General features: G+C 42.2%; 1 pseudogene; it reads left to right on the top strand.

Annotated features, from left to right (window-relative positions):
- The first annotated feature begins 2,306 nt into the window (after positions 1-2,306).
- LOC119349908 overlaps positions 2,307-12,442 on the top strand; it is a 17,215-nt pseudogene continuing 7,079 nt past the window's right edge.

Raw genomic sequence — 12,442 nt, 5'->3', positions numbered from 1 at the left:
AGAAATTTAGAATTTGCATATAAGTAACAATCCACTCATTTTAAAAATATTACTTTTGCAGCATATAGTATTTTTTTCTCGATGATGCTCGGCCCGCATCCTCACCGTCAACCCGTTCGCATGATGTCCTGCTTCAGAGGACCCATGTCCAGGACTGGGCTCTGCCGGGCTGGCACTGGGAGGTGTTACCTTTAGGGGCGTGCCGCTTGGTGAGGAACCCGGCCCCGGGTCCCGTCGTCGACCCTGATCTCCTTTGGTGGCGTTCGCGTGGGCCACATTCGATGCAGAGGGAGCCGGCCCCGCCGGAGGTGGTGCGTCGCCGTGTCAGGGAGGAGGACGAGCACATCCGTCGCTACATGGCTGCTATGGACGTCAGGTTCTCCAATACCTGGCGGGTTGTTCGGGCAGATGATCGGAGATATGATCCTGGGATTGTTCCTTTTCTTTGGGTGTCCACCGCCCGCACCTTAGGAACCGCGAATGGCCTAGATTCTTCTGTAGTATTCGATCTTTATTAGCTACCTAGCTAGTGATGTATTCGATTATATAATATTCGAGACGACGTATTCGAGATTATATATATTATTAGAGACAATGTATTCGAGATTATATATTATTCGAGATGATGCATATTATGTACTATGATTCAGTTTTTCCTTATTGATTGCATCCATGCATTGTAATTTGAATACTAAATTGTTTTATATTTATTCTAGATTAGTTAAATAAAAGCTATGGCGGACAATACCGGTAGAGAGGGAGAAGATGCCCTGTTCGAGATCATACGCGGCCCTCGTAGGCCAGATGATCTGAATGAAGCAGATGACGGCTCCCAATATCTGAACAATACCGGGGCGGGTGTTGATAAGATATTCGATCTCGATGACCGAATGTATGAAGTCATAAACTATGATTATGATTATGATGACGCAATGTTGATCTCGAAATACAAAGACCGGCGAGGTATATTTATATAAGCAGGCATCTCGTGATCATCACATGTTTTTTTATTTGAAGATATATTAACGAATCGATCTTTCTTCTTTCTGTTGGGGAACGTAGTAATTTAAAAAAAAAATCCTACGCACACGCAAGATCATGGTGATGCATAGCAACGAGAGGGGAGAGTGTTGTCTATGTACCCTCGTAGACCGAAAGCGAAAGCGTTAGCACGACGCGGTCTGACCGATCAAGTACCGAACGGTCCGACCGATCAAGTACCGAACGCACGGCACCTCCGAGTTCAGCACACGTTCAGCCCGATGACGTCCCTCGAACTCCGATCCAGCCGAGCGATGAGGGAGAGTTTTGTCAGCACGACGGCGTGGTGACGATGATGATGTTCTACCGACGCAGGGCTTCGCCTAAGCACCGCTACAGTATTATCGAGGTGGACTATGGTGGAGGGGGGCACCGCACACGGCTAAAAGATCAAACGATCAATTGTTGTCTCTTTGGGGTGCCCCCTGCCCCCGTATATAAAGGAGCTAGGGGGGTGCGGACGGCCAAGGGGAGAGGCGCGCCAGAGGAGTCCTACTCCTATCGGGAGTAGGACTCCCCCCTTTTCCATGTTGGACTAGGAGAGAGAGGGGGAAGAGGTGGAGGGGAGAAAGGAAGGGCGGCGCCGACCCCCTCTCCTTGTCCTATTCGTACTAGGGGGAGGGGCGCGCGACCCTGCCTTGGCCTCCTCTCCTCTCTTCCACCAAGGCTCACTAAGGCCCATTAAGTTGCCGGGGGGTTCCGGTAACCTCCCGGTACTCCGAAAAAATCCCGATTTCACCTGGAACATTTCTGATGTCCAAACATAGGCTTCCAATATATCAATCTTCATGTATCGACCATTTCGAGACTCCTCGTCATGTCCGTGATCACATCCGGGACTCCGAACAACCTTCGGTTCATCAAAACACATAAACTCAAAATAAAACTGTCATCGTAACGTTAAGCGTGCGGACCCTACGGGTTTGAGAACTATGTAGACATGACCGAGACACGTCTCCGGTCAATAACCAATAGCGGAACCTGGATGCTCATATTGGCTCCCACATATTCTACGAAGATCTTTATCGGTCAGACTGCATAACAACATACGTTGTTCCCTTTGTCATCGGTATGTTACTTGCCCAAGATTCGATCATCAGTATCTCAAGTGAAAGGTACAACCAGTGTTTCACCTATATCCGAAGAAAACTCTTAGGATGATTGACCCAGTAAAAGTTAAAGGTAGTTGGCGACGGTGTCTAGAAAGTGCCGAGGAACTGTCGGGATATGACGACGCGAATACGAAGGAGTGTTGGCGTCAGGCTATGGTAAAGGAGTTGAGGTCGATCCACGACAATAATGCATGGGAGCTCGTGGATCTTCCCAACAATGAAAAAGTCATGGATCTCAAGTGGGAATTTACGATCAAGAGAGATATCGAAAGTTCCGTGAAGCACAAAGCAAGGCTAGTGGCCAAAGAGTACGTGCAAGAGAAAGGTGTGGACTTCGAAGAAGTGTTCGTTCCCGTTGCAAAGATGAAATCGATGGAATTACTCATCGCTCTCGCGGTTCAGGAATCATGGAAGATACATCACATGGATGTAAAATCCACTTTTTTGAACGGAGAGTTACAAGGAGACGTTTATGTGACCCAACCACCGGGATTCATCAAAGAGGGAGAAGAGCACAAGGTACTGAAGTTACACAAAGTCTTGTACGGGCTACGACAAGGCTCTTGGGCATGGAACATCAAACTTGATCAGACGATGATTTCTCTTGGATTTGAGAAAGCCCCACTAGAGCATGCGATGTACAAGAGAGGTGAAGGAAGGAAGAGATCGTCCACTAGTTGGCTGAGGCAAACTAGCAGAATGGTTTTATGTGTTGTCCATGCCCTAGCCCTCTCAACTTTTTAGCACATGCTATGTGGTTGAAATGATGATACCATGCCAACTTTCAACCTTTTCAGAGTTCATTTGAAATGCTTTTGAATTTCAGGGTCTTATAGCTAAAAAAATCAGAAAATGCATGAAAAAAAAACAAATGAAGTCAAAAATGGTTGAAAATTGATGATGTGGCTTTGAATGGTGCATTTTGAACACACAAAAAGTCTGGAGTTCAAATAAGTTCAAAAAAATGAAATCCCTTTGTAACAGATGAGTTTTCGTCTGAAACCCTGATACTTCGAAAGAGATTGTCCATTTTTTACACGAAGTGCATCTAGTTTTTGCCGTTACCCTCTCAACTTTTTAGCACATGCTATGTGGGTGAAATGATGATACCATGCCAACTTTCAACCTTTTCAGAGTTCATTTGAAATGCTTTTGAATTTCAGGGTCTTATAGCTCAAAAAAATCAGAAAAAACATGAAAAATAACAAATGAAGTCAGAAAGGGTTGAAAGTTGATGATGTGGCTTTGAATGGTGCATTCTGAACACACAAAAGTCTGGAGTTCAAATAAGTTCAAAAAATGAAATCCCTTTGCACTACTAGGGAAAAGCCTAGCAGCAGCGCAGGTTTTAGGCCTATCAGTAACGCGGGCAGGAGCTCTACTGGTACGGCGCTACAGCTAAAGGTTAGCAGTAGCGTGCGTTAACCCACGCTGCTGCTATATCGACTTAGTCATAGCGCTTTCTCCAAAGAGCACTACTGGTAATTACTAGTAGCGCTTCTCCTTGCCCGCGCGACTACTATTATTTCGTATTTTATTTCTTTTTTATTTCATGTTGTATTCATACACCTTTCTACAAGTTCTCATACAACAGGAATTTAGAGATTGGTTTTACATGATAATGAGTTATTACATCATGAGGTGAAAGAACAGTTGACTAGTTTCAAGTGGATGGACATCCACTTGAAACTAATCTGCGGTTCTTTCACCTAATGATATAATAAATATCATCATCATCATCATCATATCATTAACAACTTATCATCATAATACATCATTGTCATATAACACCTCCTCATGATCATCGTTTTCATCAATGAGACATCGCATAGCAAATTGGTCACTAGTCATAATCACAACTACTCCTCATCATCAACTCTAACACATTGTACCACATAATAAACATATTGTACCTCATAGGACCTACTATATTATCTAAGGTAAAATAGCATAAAACAAGATAGCCCCTGACTCTCCATTATGGAGAATGACGATTATCCTATCTCCAATTCTTGTCTTTTGCTTAGTGTTGCTTCCAAGAACCTCCTTACGACTGTCCAAACATTTTTTCCATTCTTTGATTAGCATGTGTTCACTAGATTTAGAAATCCGATATGCACAGGTGAGATCCGTAGGATGACCTGGCTGTATGTTCAGAACTTCAAGGCGACCATTCTGATACATCAGATGAGGCACACAATCCATCGGGATTTTCTGTTGAAAAACGTAGTAATAACTTCGTAGTTAGCAATGATGTACTAGTTTTAGAAGTATGCAAAAGATGCATGGATGTCGTAATAGTAAAAAATCTTATCAGGGTATCTCCATAGAAGTTACCGTGGTTCAACACGTGCACTACTGGCATGTATTCACCATAATTTGGAGGAGTTCGATAATAGTATTGTAATTCTCAAGATATGTACAAAATGTGATCAGATGATTTTTCTCCTTATAAGTTATGATTTTTCTCCTTATAAGTTAATTCGGAGCCATCGTCATAGTGGGTTTTGTCTACCATCTTCCGCACATTGTTTGAAGAATCAAAATAAGTTGTCAATGGAAATAAGCTGTCAACTATTTTGAAATAAACAATATAAATTAGTTAATAACTATGTTTGAGAAACTCACATAGCGGTAGAATCGGAAGCGTATCAACAAGGACTCAAATGTCGATATTGTCTTGCTCGATGTCAGGATCACCAAGATCCATGGTGACAATCATATCCTCATAAAAACCATACATCTTGCAAAGTGCTTCCCAATTTTGGAAACCAAAATGGGTTACGCTCTGAGAATTGTACAGATTTACTTCAAAATCCATATAATGATGGGTCCTTAGGCGTATTTTCTTTGTTTAAAAATTTTCATGGTCTTCAAAACCCATCGTCTCCAAGAAACAGCGCCTTGCATGGCATGGGATAAGCTAGTCAAAATGTAAAAGATGAAAATTAGACGTTGAAATAGCTGAAGTCGTGCTTAATTATGAAAAAAACACTTATCTTCGTTGCGTACCGTTTCAACATCGAAGGTCTCCTCGAGCTTAATGCTGAAGCGCCGATCTTCGTCCAGGTGAGGCCTGTCGCAAAGACCTCGATCGTCGTGGCCCCAGCTGCACTCCCCCGGGAGATTTTGGTCGTCCGAGTATGACATTTCCTACATATTCTAGCACAAGTCATGCCAAAATTCACGGAAAATTCTGGATGACCTTTGCTAAAAAGGGACATATCGAGCGCCTGAAATTTGCCAGAATGGAAATTAATCAACACTCCGGTAAAACATAGGCCACTCGGAGGTGTAACCCGAACATGACCGGCCACTTGGGCAACCATATATCCTATTTGACCAACACAAGATATACATGTTTTTATCTACATCATATCTTATAGGACTCATATTGACATGGAGATTTGGCTGGTCTCACCTCGAGGTCGGAGGGGGTCGGTGACGGGGACGACGGCAGGGATGATGGAGGGGCTCCTTGATTTCTGCAAAAACAAAAACCCTATAAGTTATCACTAATACATCCCGAATAATTGCTTAAATTAAAAAAATAACAACAAATATGAGATGTTAAACTAGTTCTATTAATTCAACTAGTTCTTACTAAATATAAACTTACTATAAATAGAAAAAAACTAGTTCTTTCTAAAAATAAAGTAGTTCAACTAGTTATATTAATTTCCTTACTAAAAATACATTATTTCTATTAATTCAACTAGTTCAACTAGTTTATTAATTTACTTACTAAACTAGTTTATTAATTTACTTACTAAACTAGTTCAACTAGTTTATTAATTTACTTACTAATTTACTTACTAAACTAGTTCAACTAAAACTAAACCATCACTACTAGGGAAAAGCCTAGTAGCAACGCGGGTTTTAGGCCTATCAGTAGCGCGGGCAGGAGTGCTACTGATAAGGCACTACAGCTAATGCTTAGCAATAGCGCGCCTGGATCCACGCTACTGCTAAATTGACTTAGTAGTAGCACTTCTTCAGAACAGCGCTACTGGTAATTAGTAGTAGCGCTTCTCCTTTCCCGCGCTACTACTATTATTTAGTATTTTATTTCTTTTTATTTCATGTTGTATTCATACACCTTTACACAAGTTTTCATACAACAGGAATTTAGAGATTGTTTTTACATCATAATGAGTTATTACATGACGGGGTGAAAGAACCGTGGACTAGTTTCAAGTGGATGTCCATCCACTTGAAACTAATCCACGGTTCTTTCACCCAATGATATAATAATATCATCATCATCATCATATCATTAACAACTTATCATCATAATACATCATTATCATATAACACCTCCTCAAGATCATCGTTTTCATCAATGACATCACATAGCAAATTGGTCACTAGTCATAATCACAAGTACTCCTCATTATCAACTCTAACACATTACCACATAATAAACATATTGTACCTCATAGGACCTATTACATTCGATTAAAACCTACTACATTTTCTAAGGTAAAATAGCAAAAAACAAGATAGCCCCTGACTCTCCATTATGGAGAATGGAGATAAGCCTGTGTCCAATTCTTGCCTTTCGCTGAATGTTACTTCCAAGAATCTCCTTGCGAATGTCCATACATTTCTTCCATTCTTTGATGAACATGTGTTCACGGGTTTTAGAAATCCGATATGCACAGGTGAGCTCCGTAGATTTACCTGGCAGTATGTTCAGAACTGAGAGGCGACCATGCAGAGACATCAGATGAGGCACACAATCCATCGGGAGTTTCTGTTGAAAAACATAATAATAACTTTGTAGTTAGCAATGATGTACTAGTTTTAGAAGTATGCAAAAGATGCACGGATGTCGTAATAGTAAAAAATCTTACCAGGGTATCTCTAGAGAAGTTATCGTGGTTCAACACATGCACTAGTGGCACGTATTCACCATAATTTGGAGGAGTTCGATAATAGTTCTTTTAATTCTCAAGAAGAGTATAAAATGCGATCAGATGATTTTTCTCCTTATACGTTAATTCGGTGCCATCGGTGTAGTGGGTTTTATCTACCATCTTCCGCACAGTCTTTGAAGAATCAAAATAAGCTGTCAATGGAAATAAGCTATCAACTATTTTAAAATAAACAATATAAATTAGTTAATAACTATGTTTGAGAATCTCACATAGCGGTACAATCGGAAGCGTATCAACAAGGACCCAAATGTCCATATTGTCTTGCTCGATGTCAAGATCACCAAGATCCATGGTGACAATCATACCCTCATAAAAACCATACATTTTGCAAAGTGCTTCCCAATTTTGGCAACCAAAATGGGTTACGCTCTGAGCATTGCACAGATTTACTTCAAAATCCATATCATGATGGGTCCTTAGGTGTATTTTCTTTGTTTCGAAATTTTCATGGTCTTCAAAACCCATCCTCTCCAAGACATAGCGTCTTGCATGGCATGGGATAAGCTAGTCGAATTGTAAAATATGAAAATTAGATGTTGAAATAGTTGAAGTCGTGCTTAATTACAAAAAAAAACACTTGTCGTTGTTGCGTACCGTTTCACAATCGAAGGTCTCCTCAACCTTAATGTTGAAGCACCGATCTTCGTCCAGCTGAACGAACCTGTCGCACATACCTCGATCGTCGTGGCACCATCTACACTCCCCCGGGAGACTGTCGTCGTCCGAGTACGACATTTCCTACGTTCATAATTCAAAGATTAAACTTGTACATATTCTAGCACAAGTCATGCCAGAATTCACGAAAAAATCCGGCATGACCTTTGCTAAAAAGGACATATCGAGCGCCTGAAATTTGCCGGAACGGAAATTAATCAACACTCCGGCAAAACATAGGCCACTCGGAGATGTAAACTGAACATGAACGGTCACTTGGGCAACCACATATCCTATTTGAGCAACAACACAAGATATACAAGGATATTTGCCTGGTCTCACCTCGATGTCGGAGGGGGTCGATGACTGGGACGACGACGGGGATGTCGGAGGGGGTCGGTGACGGGGACGATAGTGGTCACCTGAAACCATATAAGTTATCACTAATACATCCCGAATAATTGCTTAAACTAAAAAATAACAACAAATATGACATGTTCAACTAGTTTTATTAATTCAACTAGTTCTTACTAAATATAAACTTACTATAAATAGAAAAAAAAACTAGTTCCTTCTAAAAATAAAGTAGTTCAACTAGTTATATTAATTATCTTACTAAAAATACATTAGTTCTATTAATTCAACTAGTTCAACTAGTTTATTAATTTACTTACTATACTAGTTCAACTACAACTACTATTAATCATACTGCCCTAGTTAACTAGTAATTAACATCTACTACTACTAAAAATCTAGTACTAACTAAGCAACATCTAGTATTAGCTATGAACCCTAAATTAACATCTACTACTACTAAATCTAGTACTAACTAGTGGCAGGGGGTGGGGGCGATGGAGAGGTAGCTAGGGGCGGCGAGGTCGAGGGCGGTGGGAGGAGGGCTGCCGGCGGAGGAGGGAGGAGGGACGGCCACAGGCGGAGGGAGGAGGGCGGCGGCGGAGGAGGGAGGGGCGGCCGCAGGCGGAGGGAGGATGTGAGAGGAGGAGGGAGGAGGGACGGAAGGAGGGGAGTACCTCGGCGGCGGACGGACGAAGGCGGCTGCGGCGGCGACGCACAACGACGGTTACGCGGGCAAGAGTGAGAGTGTGAGTGAGGGCCGGTCGTGCGCGTGGGGATAAGGTAGGGATAGTTGTAGCGCGTTTGCCAAAACGCGCTATAGCTAATCTGAATAGCAGTAGTGCTTTGCATATAAACCGCTACTGCTAAGTGTAACTATACAAAAAATACGTCCATGCAAAAATACATTGGCCATCAATGATCTTTTTGTGTACAATCTGAATTGTCAATATGAGTCCTCTTCGGTTCCTACCGGAGAGGACTCATATTGCGGCCACAAATTTTACACATGGAGTTCAGTGAAGACCAACTGGTTGTGGTAGTTTCAGAAATAACAAATTTAAGGTGGTAAACACCCTATTCACGGAGCGAGGTGGGACTAAACTTGTGGGTTGATCTTAGCAGTAGCGGTTTTCCTAGAAGCGCGCTACTGCTAACTTCTATAGCAGTAGCGCTGTTCAATATAGTGCGCTACTGCTATAACTAGCGGGGCGGCGAGGTCATGGCAATTATAGCAGTAGCGCGGTTTGCGGTGGATGCGCTACTGCTATTTTCCTGTGAGCAGCGCGTTTTGATAACACGCGCTGCTGCTAAATAGCAGTAGCGTGGTATTTTGAGGAGCGCTGCTGGTAAGATTCTGTGTATAGGCTTTTCCCTAGTAGTGCATACTGCCCTAGTTAACTAGTACCATCACTACTACTCCCTCCGTCCGGAAATACTTGTCGGAGAAATGGATGAAAATGGGTGTATCTAGAACTAAATTGCATCTAGATACATCCATTCCTCCGACAAGTATTTCCGGACGGAGGGAGTACTAATTAACATCTACTACTACTAAAAACCATTATCTATGAACCCTAAATTAACATCTACTACTACTAAAAAACATCTACTAACTAAGCAGAGAGAGAGGGGTAGGGAGGGGTGGGGGCTTACAGAGAGGGGAGAGATGGTGGCAGGGAGGTGCTCGGCGACGGAGGTAGGTGCGGCGAGGGCGGGCTCGGGATCAGGAGGCGGCGGTCCCGGGCGGGCTCGGGCGGCGGAGGTGAGGGTAGGCTCGGGCGGCGGAGGTGAGGGCAGGCTCGGGCTCGGGCGGCGGTGACAGAGGAGTAGGAGAACAGGGGGAGAAAGGAGGGACTTAGCAAAATTTTGTGCCCGCGCGGGTGGTTAAGTCGAACTAGCAGTAGCGCTCATTAGGAAACGTGCTATAGCTAATTTAGCTATAGCACGTTTTAGAGAAAAATGCTACTGCTAATGGAAGCAGTTATTTCTTTTGCTTATCCCAATATCAGTAGGGCTTTGTCCTAGAAAAACACTAGAAGTCTAAGCAATTTAAAAACATCAAAAATATACAGTGGTTATCATTGATCTTTTTGTGTAGAATCTAAATAGTCAACATGAATCCTCACTGTACCTGTATAGGTACAGGCGAGGATTCATATTGCAGCCACAAATCCTACACATATAGTTCAATGAAGACCAAGTGCTCGAGATAGTTTGAGAAGTAACATATTTAAGGTGGTAAACACCTTGTTCGCTTAGCAGTATGGGACTAAACTTAATTAGTTGCGGTGATACTTAGGAGCTGCTACTAAGTACTTTAGCAGTAGCGTGTTCAGGCGAAGGGCGCTGCTACTATATCTAGCCTGGAGGCAACGCCGTGGCAATTATAGTAGTAGCGCTTGTTTCACCTAGAGCGCTACTGCTACTGAGCTATTAGTAGCGCGGTTTCCTGAAGCTCGCTACTGCTAATTAGTAGTAGCGTTTGTTTTTAAACCACGCTTCTGCTAAGATTCTGTGTATAAGGTTTTCCCTAGTAGTGTTGTAACAGATGAGTTTTCGTCTGAAACCTGATATTTTGACAGAATTGTCCATTTTTGTACACGAAGTGCATCTAGTTTTTGCCATAACCCTCTCAACTTTTTAGTACATGCTATCTGGATAAAATGATGATACCATGCCAACTTTCAACCTTTTCAGAGTTTATTTGGAATTCTTTTGAATTTCAGGGTCTTATAGCTCAAACAAAATCAGAAAATGCATGAAAAAAACAAATGAAGTCAGAAAGGGTTGAAAATTGATGATGTGGCTTTGAATGGTGCATTCTGAACATACAAAAAGTCTGGAGTTCAAATAAGTTCAAAAAAATAAAATCCCTTTGTAATAGATGAGTTTTCGTCTAGAACCCTGATACTTCGAAAGAAATTGTCCATTTTGTACACAAAGTGCATCTAGTTTTTGCTATAACCCTCTCAACTTTTTACCACATGCTATGTGGGTGAAATGATGATACCATGCCAACTTTCAATCTTTTCAGAGTTCATTTGAAATGATTTTGAATTTCGGGGTCTTATAGCTCAAAAAAATCAATTAAAACTATTATAAAACTCGAATAGCAAAAGGAATCAACTAAAAAGCTTTTATAAACCTATAGTATTTTTTAAACTAAATTCATGCCACTGAAATTATCAAAGTATTTTCTATTCAAAACATGAAAAGCAGAAAGAAACAAAATAAACTTTAATAGATAAGTAGAAACAAAATAAAATAAATTAAAATTTAATAAAATAAATAAGTAGAAACAAAATAAAATAAAATAAATAAAACTTAATAAAGTAAAATAAACTTTAATAAAGTAAAACAAATAAGTAGAAACAAAATAAACTTTAATAAAGTAAAATAAATAAACTTTAATAAAATAAATAAAAATAGCAACAATAAGTTTTTTGTTGTAAGTAGAAACAAAATAAACTTTAATAAAGTAAAATAAATAAACTTTAATAAAATAAATAAAAATAGCAATAATAAACTATAACCAACCGGGACTACAGGGGTGCATTGGTACCGGTTCATGGCACCAACCGGGACCAATTACCCACTTTTAGTCCCGGTTGGTGCCACCAACCGGGACCAAAGGTCGCCGCTTTCCGCCCTTTGGGCTGCGGAAAAGAGGCCTTTGGTCCCGGTTAGTGGCACCAACTGGGACTAAAGGGGGCATTGGTCCCGCTTGGTGCCATGAACCGGTACCAATGCCCTGGGTATATAAGAAAGCACTTAGCAGCTTCGATGAAATCCATCACTTCTCCTCCCCCGACGCCCCTGCTCCTCCTCGTCGCCGTTGCCGCCCGACCCCCCTGCTCCACCTTGCCGTCGCCGCTGCCACTGACGCCGTCAGGTTGCTCAACGTCGCCGTCGCCGCCGCCACCGACGTCGTCAGGCTGCTCAACGTCGCCACCGACACCGACGCCGTCAGGCTGCTCAATGTCGCCGTCGCCGCCGCCACCGACACCGTCAGGCTGCTCAACATCGCCGCCGCCGCTGCTGACGCCCTCTGCCATGACGGCAGCATCGATCGTCGCACCACTGCCCGCCCCGACGCGCCGCCCATCGTGCCCTGCCGCCCCCTGTGAGCACTAGCCTACCCCCGCCCTCCCCTGTCCCGCGCCCCTGCCCTGCCTCGCCGGCGCCGGCACCGGCCCCTCCGCCATGCTATTGTTAGATGTTTTACATGTTTTTTAGATTATTTTAGGATTATTTTAGTTTATGTTTATTTTAGTTTTAAGATTAGGAAAATTTCAGATGTGTAGTTTTATTTATTTAGATGTGTACTTAATTTAGGTG

The sequence above is a fragment of the Triticum dicoccoides genome, chromosome 1B (genome assembly GCF_002162155.2).
Source record: "Triticum dicoccoides isolate Atlit2015 ecotype Zavitan chromosome 1B, WEW_v2.0, whole genome shotgun sequence".
Classification (NCBI taxonomy): Eukaryota; Viridiplantae; Streptophyta; class Magnoliopsida; order Poales; family Poaceae; genus Triticum; species Triticum dicoccoides.
This window is presented reverse-complemented; position numbering and strand designations above follow the sequence as displayed.